The 10,674-nt window shown below is 39.8% G+C and overlaps 1 non-coding gene across 1 annotated transcript; it reads right to left on the reverse strand.

The window, feature by feature from the left end:
• Nucleotides 1–431: 431 nt before the first annotated feature.
• LOC112650596 (U6 spliceosomal RNA) lies at nucleotides 432–538 on the reverse strand. The gene has a single exon (XR_003130304.1). It is a non-coding gene; the product is annotated as a U6 spliceosomal RNA (small nuclear RNA).
• Nucleotides 539–10,674: the final 10,136 nt, after the last annotated feature.

The following is a 10,674-nucleotide window of genomic DNA, read 5'->3' on the forward strand; positions in this document are numbered from 1 at the left end:
CCTCAGAAATGAATCATGCATAGGACCTTCTAATTTTAAGAAAATACTGTACTTGCTTTTTTCAAGCATTGTAGAAGCTTATATAAAGAATGACAATAGGGCGTTACTTTGATTCTGAAGTTTTCAACATTTAAATCCAAAAATTATGTTAACCTTACTTCCATGGCTATACCATGTGGCTGAGTCCCTTTTTCCTTTCAATTTCAGGAAGTAAGCAGAACAAGAACCTGCCTAGAATTGGGGGTGTCTGATATTCATCATTCTGTCTCTCTACTAATATATTGTCAGTGGGAGGAATGATACAATAGGACACCTGGGCTTTTGAGATTTAACACATTGGTGATTAAGGTTCCCAGGATTTAGGCAGAGTCTCAAAGGTAAACGGCCTTCATATTTTCATTGCACTAGTGAAAAAAAGAAAAATTTTTTTTGTTAATATGGAACAATTCACAAATTTTTATGTCATTATTGCATAGGAGACATGCTAACCTTTCCTGTATCATTCTAATTTTTGCATATGTGCTGCCAAAGAAAGTACCCCCTAGTAAAAATACTTATGTCCCATCTAGGAGCAGAGTTTGATTACTGGGTCAAGTTTATCAACTGACTCTTCCTTTCAAATGTATTCTTTCCAGTTTTTCTAGGATATTTTTATTTCCAAGTTCAATGTCAATCTCTGACATCTATTGAAGCTGGAATCTTCTTTAACATTATGCCCATGAAGCTAAAGATGAATATTTGTTCTAGTGCTGTTTCTGTTTCCCTACTTTTGTAACAGAAAAGAATAAAGGCCATGAGTGATTTGATTCAGAGCTTTGAAGTTGACTGGAAGATGGAATTCTTCAGAATGACTTACCTCTTAGTCAACCAACTTAGGAAGATCATACAAGAGCTGAAATGTCAACTCAATTGGGATATGTGATAGAGAAATAATGGTGATATTAGCTATATTTTTAAATAGAAAAACTAAGCTGCAGGATATTATACACTGATTTTACTTAAAATTGAAAGCAACCTCGGGACGGGTGGGTGGCTCAGCAGCTGAGCGTCTGCATTTGGCTCAGGGTGTGATCTCGGTCTGGGGATCAAGTCCCCATTGGGCTCCCTATGAGGAGCCTGCTCCTCCCTCTATGTATCTGCTTCTCTCTGTGTCTCTCAGGAATAAATAAATAAAATATTTTTAAAAATTGAAACCAACCCAGAGAAACTTATGCATTTTTAAAATGACTTTAATTGGCTCATTTCACACCAGGAAGTCAATGTTTGTTAAATTATTAAAAGACATTATATAATGATACAGGTCAAGTTCTTTTATAAAAGGTCTTTACAATGAAAAACTTACTACAATGAGTGTATTTTCAAGGCACAAGTTAGTGAACTATAATGCTTTGGTGGCCTTAAAATAATAAAATAAAAAACTGGTAATTCAGTATGACAAATGCTTTTCTTTTTAACAGACTGCTAAAAATTCTCATCATATTTCATTTTTATTCTCTTATTAACCCTCGTTCAAATGTAAAAGTATGGTGTGGGAAATGAACCTTAAATGGAACATTCTTAGCTTTCTGGAAAATTATACTAATCATATTATATTATTGTCCAATTAAATAAATCATCTTTTCTGGTAGTAGTATAATGACATTATCTTCCTTTTAGTATCTCAGGAACAAAATGCACAGCTGAAGCACTTCCTCCAAACAAAAGAATATCAGCCTGAGCCCCAATATGTCTATTCTAGTATATCTCTGACACTCTATAAATAAGCTTTCAAAAGTTCAAATATGAATTTGAGACATTAAGTATCTTAAAAGCTAAATCACCTTAAATCAAGAATTTTTACTTGGTGTTCATTTGTAATCTTGAAATGGCACATACTTCATGTGCATGTGTGCATCTGAAAGTTTTAATGGAAAGAATTTCTAACTTTAATCAAATTATCAAAGTAATCACATAAAATTCTTAAAAATTATTTTCTCAATCATTTCTAGATTGAAGCACTACCATGCCCACTTCAATCAAGCATCAGCTAAAGTGTTGATACTTAAAATAAGCTCATAATAAGATTTCAAGAATCATCAGATTTAGTCAATATAGTATGGATGATACCTGCATAGCAGTGGTCTCATGATTTCTGGGTACAATTTCTGATATCCCAGCCCCTCGCACTAAGGAAAATGGTGATCATGGGAAATTCACTGAGTGAATATGGACTACCTCAGCTCAGAAGAGCCATCAACTCAGATATCTCAGGAAGATGACTAGTTCCCATTCTACTATATCACAACAATCCTGGTTACTCTTCACTTGATAAATAAAACCTCTAACAATGCTGCCTTGCTGAGGACATTGTCCCTAGCCAGATTCTGATTAATCTTAACGTCCAGGTACTCTCATTAATTTTTTGAGATAGAACTGCAAGGAGGATATACCAAGTTATTGGTCCACTGTCCAGAAGAGATGGAAATAGATCTTGAAAGATTAATGCTGCCTTGTCACAACAAATCCCTCTATCATCTTCAAGCTGGGAAGAGTACTAGCCTTACCAAAAAGGAGTATTCCACTTCTGCTTTCTCAGAGACTTACAGTGATATTGATACTAAAGACTTTCAGGTGCATAAACTCAAATATCCTTATCTCATGCACGGAGTTCCTTTCTTCCTTAATCAGGGTGCTTTGCTGACCATTACAGATCTGTCTAGATTGAGAATGTAAAGTTTGTTGAAGCTCCTTTACACTATAGTTAAGTTCTGGACCTGATTTCAACTCTTCCTCACATATGCTGTGACCTATATGACCCCAAGAAATCCACTGTCTTTTACTCGGAGTTATTGATTGATGTTTCATCACCTGCCATCTTTTATTATTTCTTCAGAACACCAATGACTCCCATCAACAGGCATTTTCTTTTTAATTACTGTACCTCCTAAATGTCTCACAGATTGATACATTGATACACTACCAGATTTGTTCTCTAGTGTAACATTCAGCTCACCACCAGTGGAAAGTTTGAGCAATAGCATTCCTACATTGGGTTACTGTCTATTCATACTCAAACCAACCACTAGGGATTCTCCTTGCCAACCCCGGCTGTTGATAGTTCCAAAATTCCTTCCCATCTTCATTGTGGACCCATATCTAGCACTGTCTATAACAAACTGAATTTCCTGGTATGCAAATTCTGAGGTGAATTTAAGTACAGTTACTGGGATGTGTTCTTTGAAGGGTAACAAGAGGAAATAAAATTAGGCTGAGGAAGAAATTGGACTACAATGAAGTCATACAAGGCCTCTGCCATTCCCAAGAAGGGTTATAAACAAGAATGGCCCTTCAGAGCTGCCCCATGTTGGGACATGGAGCCAGGCTTATATACTCTCACAGTGACCAGTAACAGGTTTCAGAAGAAAGCATTACCCCGGGAAAGGTGGCTCTCTTTGGCAGAAGGCAACTCCCTTTGCCTTGGCAGATGAGGTTGCACTACAGACTCAATATTTAAATACTGCCCCCATTCCGCCCCCAAACACCTGGTGGCTCAGTGGTTGAGCATCTGCCTCCAGCTCAGGGCATGATCCTGGCGTCCTGGGATCGAGTCCCACATCAGACTCTCTGAGGGAAGCCTGCTTCTCCCTCTGCCTATGTCTCTGCCTCTCTGACTCCCATGAATAAATAAATAAAATCTTTTTAAAAAATCTTTAAGTACTCCTCAAATTCATATGTCAAAATTCTAACTGGTAAGGTGATGATTTTAGGAGGTTGGGCCTTTGGATGGTGATTAGTTCATAAGGATGAAGTTCTCATGATTGGGATTAGCACCCTTGTAAAAGAGAACCAGAGAGCTAGCTTGTCTGTTCCCCCTCATGAGGACACAAATGAACTCTCACCAACCACCACACTGAATTTGCTACTGCCAAGATCTTTGCTTTGATTTCTCAGTCTCCAGAACTATAAGAAATAAGTGTGTGTTGTTTATAAGCCATCCGACATATGGTAATTTTGTTATAGCGTCCCAAGTGGACTGAGATAGGCGGTCACCCTGCAGCACTCCAGCAACTGGTGGAATCACTCCTTTAGTACTAAAAAGTAATATGAGGGTACAACATAGGATACACTAAAATGGTGCAATTAAATTGAATAACTAGTACAGTAGTCAGTGACCAAAGGTTTAACGGTTCCGCTCATTGATGCTTGGCTAAATCAGACCTAAGGATCTTTTATTTCCCCATGATTAGAAGAAAATAATTATTTAGTCCAGGTAACTAATAAACTATTCAGCTGGTAAGAAAGAACAGACGTATCTATGAAAAAGAAATGAAAACAAATCAAAACAAATGTCTATTAAGAGCCTGATTATAGATTAGATACTCAATACCTCTTGTATTATGAAATTCTTGGGCACAATTAACTATAATTCATATTATACCACCTTCATATATACTCAAGGGGTCTGTTTCTATTTCCTTCTCTCCTATTCCTCCATCCTAGGACAAGTGGGAAGCATGAGGGCAGAGTGAGTGGCTGAGGGCAGCTTTAGGGAGGGTCAAAAGATGGGAAGTGATGCAACATGAGGAACCAATTTTGAATTTGAATTTTAGCAGGCAAAAGTGACACATAAGCGCTGAAAAGTATAAAGAAAAGAGTTAGGTTGAAAGCTCCCATGAAGGTCAGGGGGTTAGTATCAGGGATAAGCTCATCAACTTCATGCTGGTAAGGCCAATATATTGCATAAGAGAGATGCTGCATGAGAAAGATATTAGAATTCAAATGGATAATTATTTTGAAGTTCTTGCTATACTTTTTTTTATTTTTATTTTTTATTTTTTTATTTTTTTATTTTTTTTATTTTTATTTTTTATTTTTTATTTTTTTTTATTGGTGTTCAATTTACTAACATACAGAATAACACCCAGTGCCCGTCACCCATTCACTCCCACCCCCCGCCCTCCTCCCCTTCTACCACCCCTAGTTCGTTTCCCAGAGTTAGCAGTCTTTACGTTCTGTCTCCCTTTCTGATATTTCCCACACATTTCTTCTACCTTCCCTTATTTTCCCTTTCACTATTATTTATATTCCCCAAATGAATGAGAACATATAATGTTTGTCCTTCTCCGACTGACTTACTTCACTCAGCATAATACCCTCCAGTTCCATCCACGTTGAAGCAAATGGTGGGTATTTGTCATTTCTAATAGCTGAGTAATATTCCATTGTATACATAAACCACATCTTCTTTATCCATTCATCTTTCGTTGGACACCGAGGCTCCTTCCACAGTTTGGCTATCGTGGCCATTGCTGCTAGAAACATCGGGGTGCAGGTGTCCCGGCGTTTCATTGCATTTGTATCTTTGGGGTAAATCCCCAACAGTGCAATTGCTGGGTCGTAGGGCAGGTATATTTTTAACTGTTTGAGGAACCTCCACACAGTTTTCCAGAGTGGCTGCACCAGTTCACATTCCCACCAACAGTGTAAGAGGGTTCCCTTTTCTCCGCATCCTCTCCAACATTTGTGGTTTCCTGCCTTGTTAATTTTCCCCATTCTCACTGGTGTGAGGTGGTATCTCATTGTGGTTTTGATTTGTATTTCCCTGATGGCAAGTGATGCAGAGCATTTTCTCATATGCATGTTGGCCATGTCTATGTCTTCCTCTGTGAGATTTCTGTTCATGTCTTTTGCCCATTTCATGATTGGATTGTTTGTTTCTTTGGTGTTGAGTTTAATAAGTTCTTTATAGATCTTGGAAACTAGCCCTTTGTCTGATATGTCATTTGCAAATATCTTCTCCCATTCTGTAGGTTGTCTTTGAGTTTTGTTGACTGTATCCTTTGCTGTGCAAAAGCTTCTTATCTTGATGAAGTCCCAATAGTTCATTTTTGCTTTTGTTTCTTTTGCCTTCGTGGATGTATCTTGCAAGAAGTTACTATGGCCGAGTTCAAAAAGGGTGTTGCCTGTGTTCTTCTCTAGGATTTTGATGGAATCTTGTCTCACATTTAGATCTTTCATCCATTTTGAGTTTATCTTTGTGTATGGTGAAAGAGAGTGATCTAGTTTCATTCTTCTGCATGTGGATGTCCAATTTTCCCAGCACCATTTATTGAAGAGACTGTCTTTCTTCCAATGGATAGTCTTTCCTCCTTTATCGAATATTAGTTGACCATAAAGTTCAGGGTCCACTTCTGGGTTCTCTATTCTGTTCCACTGATCTATGTGTCTGTTTTTGTGCCAGTACCATACTGTCTTGATGACCACAGCTTTGTAGTACAACCTGAAATCTGGCATTGTGATGCCCCCAGATATGGTTTTCTTTTTTAAATTCCCCTGGCTCTTCGGGGTCTTTTCTGATTCCACACAAATCTTAAAATAATTTGTTCTAACTCTCTGAAGAAAGTCCATGGTATTTTGATAGGGATTGCATTAAACGTGTATATTGCCCTGGGTAACATTGACATTTTCACAATATTAATTCTGCCAATCCATGAGCATGGAATATTTTTCCATCTCTTTGTGTCTTCCTCAATTTCTTTCAGAAGTGTCTATAGTTTTGAGGGTATAGATCCTTTACATCTTTGGTTAGGTTTATTCCTAGGTATCTTATGCTTTTGGGTGCAATTGTAAATGGGATTGACTCCTTAATTTCTCTTTCTTCAGTCTCATTGTTAGTGTATAGAAATGCCACTGACTTCTGGGCATTGATTTTGTATCCTGCCACGCTACCGAATTGCTGTATGAGTTCTAGCAATCTTGGGGTGGAGACTTTTGGGTTTTCTATGTAGAGTATCATGTCATCGGTGAAGAGGGAGAGTTTGGCTTCTTCTTTGCCAATTTGAATGCCTTTAATGTCTTTTTGTTGTCTGATTGCTGAGGCTAGGACTTCCAGTACTATGTTGAACAGCAGTGGTGAGAGTGGACATCCCTGTCTTGTTCCTGATCTTAGGGGAAAGGCTCCCAGTGCTTCCCCATTGAGAATGATATTTGCTGTGGGCTTTTCATAGATGGCTTTTAAGATTTCGAGGAATGTTCCCTCTATCCCTACACTCTGAAGAGTTTTGATCAGGAATGGATGCTGTATTTTGTCAAATGCTTTCTCTGCATCCAATGAGAGGATCATATGGTTCTTGGTTTTTCTCTTGCTGATATGATGAGTCACATTGATTGTTTTACGGGTGTTGAACCAGCCTTGTGTCCCAGGGATAAATCCTACTTGGTCATGGTGAATAATTTTCTTAATGTATTGTTGGATCCTATTGGCTAGTATCTTGTTGAGAATTTTTGCATCCATGTTCATCAGGGATATGGGTCTGTAATTCTCCTTTTTGGTGGGGTCTTTGTCTGGTTTTGGAATTAAGGTGATGCTGGCCTCATAGAACGAATTTGGAAGTACTCCATCTCTTTCTATCTTTCCAAACACCTTTAGGAGAATAGGTATGGTTTCTTCTTTAAACGTTTGATAAAATTCCCCTGGGAAGCCATCTGGCCCTGGACTCTTGTGTCTTGGGAGGTTTTTGATGACTGCTTCAATTTCCTCCCTGGTTATTGGCCTGTTCAGGTTATCTATTTCTTCCTGTTCCAGTTTTGGTAGTTTGTGGCTTTCCAGGAATGCGTCCATTTCTTCTAGATTGCCTAATTTATTGGCGTATAGCTGTTCATATATGTTTTTAAAATCGTTTGTATTTCCTTGGTGTTGGTAGTGATCTCTCCTTTCTCATTCATGATTTTATTAATTTGAGTCTTCTCTCTCTTCTTTTTAATAAGGCTGGCTAATGGTTTTTCTATCTTATTAATTCTTTCAAAGAACCAACTCCTGGTTCTGTTGATCTGTTCCACAGTTCTTCTGGTCTCGATTTCGTTGAGTTCTGCTCGAATCTTTATTAACTCCCTTCTTCTCTTGGGTGTAGGATCTATTTGCTGTTTTTTCTCTAGCTCCTTTATGTGTAAGGTTAGCTTTTGTATTTGAGTTCTTTCCAGTTTTTGAATGGATGCTTGTATTGCGATGTATTTCCCCCTTAGGACTGCTTTTGCTGCATCCCAAAGATTTTGGATGGTTGTATCTTCATTCTCATTAGTTTCCATGAATCTTTTTAATTCTTCCTTAATTTCCTGGTTGACCCTTTTATCTTTTAGCAGGATGGTCCTTAACCTCCACGTGTTTGAGGTCCTTCCAAACTTCTTGTTGTGATTTAGTTCTAGTTTCAAGGCATTATGGTCTGAGAATATGCAGGGGACAATCCCAATCTTTTGGTATCAGTTCAGACCCGATTTGTGACCCAATATGTGGTCTATTCTGGAGAAAGTTCCATGTGCGCTTGAGAAGAATGTGGAATTCAGTTGAGTTTGGATGTAAAGTTCTGTAGATATCTGTGAAATCCATCTGGTCCAGTGTATCATTTAAAGCTCTCGTTTCTTTGGAGATGTTGTGCTTAGAAGACCTATCGAGTATAGAAAGAGCTAGATTGAAGTCACCAAGTATAAGTGTATTATTATCTAAGTATTTCTTCTCTTTGGTTAATAATTGATATATTTGGCAGCTCCCACGTTCGGGGCATATATATTGAGGATTGTTAAGTCCTCTTGTTGAATAGATCCTTTAAGTATGATATAGTGTCCCTCTTCACCTCTCACTACAGTCTTTGGGGTAAATTTTAGTTTATCTGATATAAGGATGGCTACCCCTGCTTTCTTTTGAGGCCCATTTGAATGGTAAATGGTTCTCCAACCTTTTATTTTCAGGCTGTAGGTGTCCTTCTGTCTAAAATGAGTCTCTTGTAGACAGCAAATAGATGGGTCCTGCTTTTTTATCCAGTCTGAAACCCTGCGCCTTTTGATGGGGTCATTAAGCCCGTTCACATTCAGAGTTATTATTGAGAGATATGAGTTTAGTGTCATCATGATATCTATTCAGTCCTTGTTTTTGTGGATTGTTCCACTGAACTTCTTCTTAAAGGGGAATTTTAAGAGTCCCCCTTAAAATTTCTTGCAGAGCTGGTTTGGAGGTCACATATTCTTTTAGTTGCTGCCTGTCTTGGAAGCTCTTTATCTCTCCTTCCATTTTGAATGAGAGCCTTGCTGGATAAAGTATTCTTGGTTGCATGTTCTTCTCATTTAGGACCCTGAATATATCCTGCCAGCCCTTTCTGGCCTGCCAGGTCTCTGTGGAGAGGTCTGCTGTTACCCTAATACTCCTCCCCATAAAAGTCAGGGATTTCTTGTCTCTTGCTGCTTTAAGGATCTTCTCTTTATCTTTGGAATTTGCAAGCTTCACTATTAAATGTTGAGGTGTTGAACGGTTTTTATTGATTTTAGGGGGGGATCTCTCTATTTCCTGGATCTGAATGCCTGTTTCACTTCCTAGATTAGGAAATTTTTCAGCTAGAATTTGTTCAAATACATATTCTGGCCCTCTGTCCCTTTCGGCGCCCTCGGGAACCCCAATTAAACGTAGGTTTTTCTTTCTCAGGCTGTCGTTTATTTCCCTTAATCTATCTTCATGGTCTTTTAATTGTTTGTCTCTTTTTTCCTCAGTTTCCCTCTTTGCTATCAACTTGTCTTCTATGTCACTCACTCGTTCTTCCACTCGTTAACCCTCGTCGTTAGGACTTCTAGTTTGGATTGCATCTCATTCAATGGATTTTTAATTTCTGCCTGATTAACTCTAAATTCTGCAGTCATGAAGTCTCTATAGTCCTTTATGCTTTTTTCTAGAGCCACCGGTAGCTGTATAATAGTGCTTCTGAATTGGCTTTCTGACATTGAATTGTAATCCAGATTTTGTAACTCTGTGGGAGAGAGGACTGTTTCTGATTCTTTCTTTTGAGGTGAGGTTTTTCTTCTAGTCATTTTGCTCAGTGCAGAGTGGCCAAAAGCAAGTTGTATTGGGAAAAAGAGAAAAAGAGAGGAGAGAAAGAAGGAAAGAAAAGAGAAAGAGAAAAAAAGGGGAGAGAAAAAAAAAACGAAAGAAAAAAAAAGAAGAAAAAGAGAAAAAGAAAGGAAAAAAAAAAGGGGGGTGGGGGAAGGAAACAAATCAAAAAGCAAAACAAAACAAAACAAAACAAAACAAAAAAAAAAAAAAAAAAAAAAGAACCACAGGGGAGTATCTTCTGATTCTGTGTACTTTAAGTCCCTTGGCTTCTCCTGGAAGTTGTCCGTCTAGCTGGTGTTCTGGGGGAGGGGCCTGTTGTGCTGATTCTCAGGTGTTAGCACTTGGGGGAGCTGCTGTGCCCCCGCCTGGTGCAGGGCTCAGTGGGGGTTGTTTACCCCGTGAGGCCGCCGGAGGAACAGCCCCAGTGGCGGGGCAGCTCTGGAGCCCTGGATTCAGCTCCGGCAGGAACTCCAGAGCTCTCGGTCTGCAGGGCCTGGAGGCTCCGGGGCGGGGCCGCTGATCTGCTCAGCTGGGGCAGGAGCGTCCTCGCTGTCCTGGGCCCTCCCGGCCTCTGCCTGTCCTGGGCTGTGTCCCGGCGCCCTGTGCTCCGGGGCCTGCGCTGTTGGATTCGCGCTCCCGCCCCGCAGCCCCCTCCGGGGAGCCGCCGCCCGAGCCCCTCCGAGCTGCTCCGGGTCCCGCCGTGCGCGCTGCAGCCCTTAGGGAGCTCGGCGCATCTCCCGGGGCGCAGGTGTCTGTTACTGTCCCGGGGAACCCGAGGGCATCCCCGCCCTCCTGGGTCCTGCTCCAACTCCCCGCGAGCCCCT

Source organism: Canis lupus, chromosome 11 (assembly GCF_003254725.2).
Source record: "Canis lupus dingo isolate Sandy chromosome 11, ASM325472v2, whole genome shotgun sequence".
In the NCBI taxonomy this organism is placed as follows: Eukaryota; Metazoa; Chordata; class Mammalia; order Carnivora; family Canidae; genus Canis; species Canis lupus.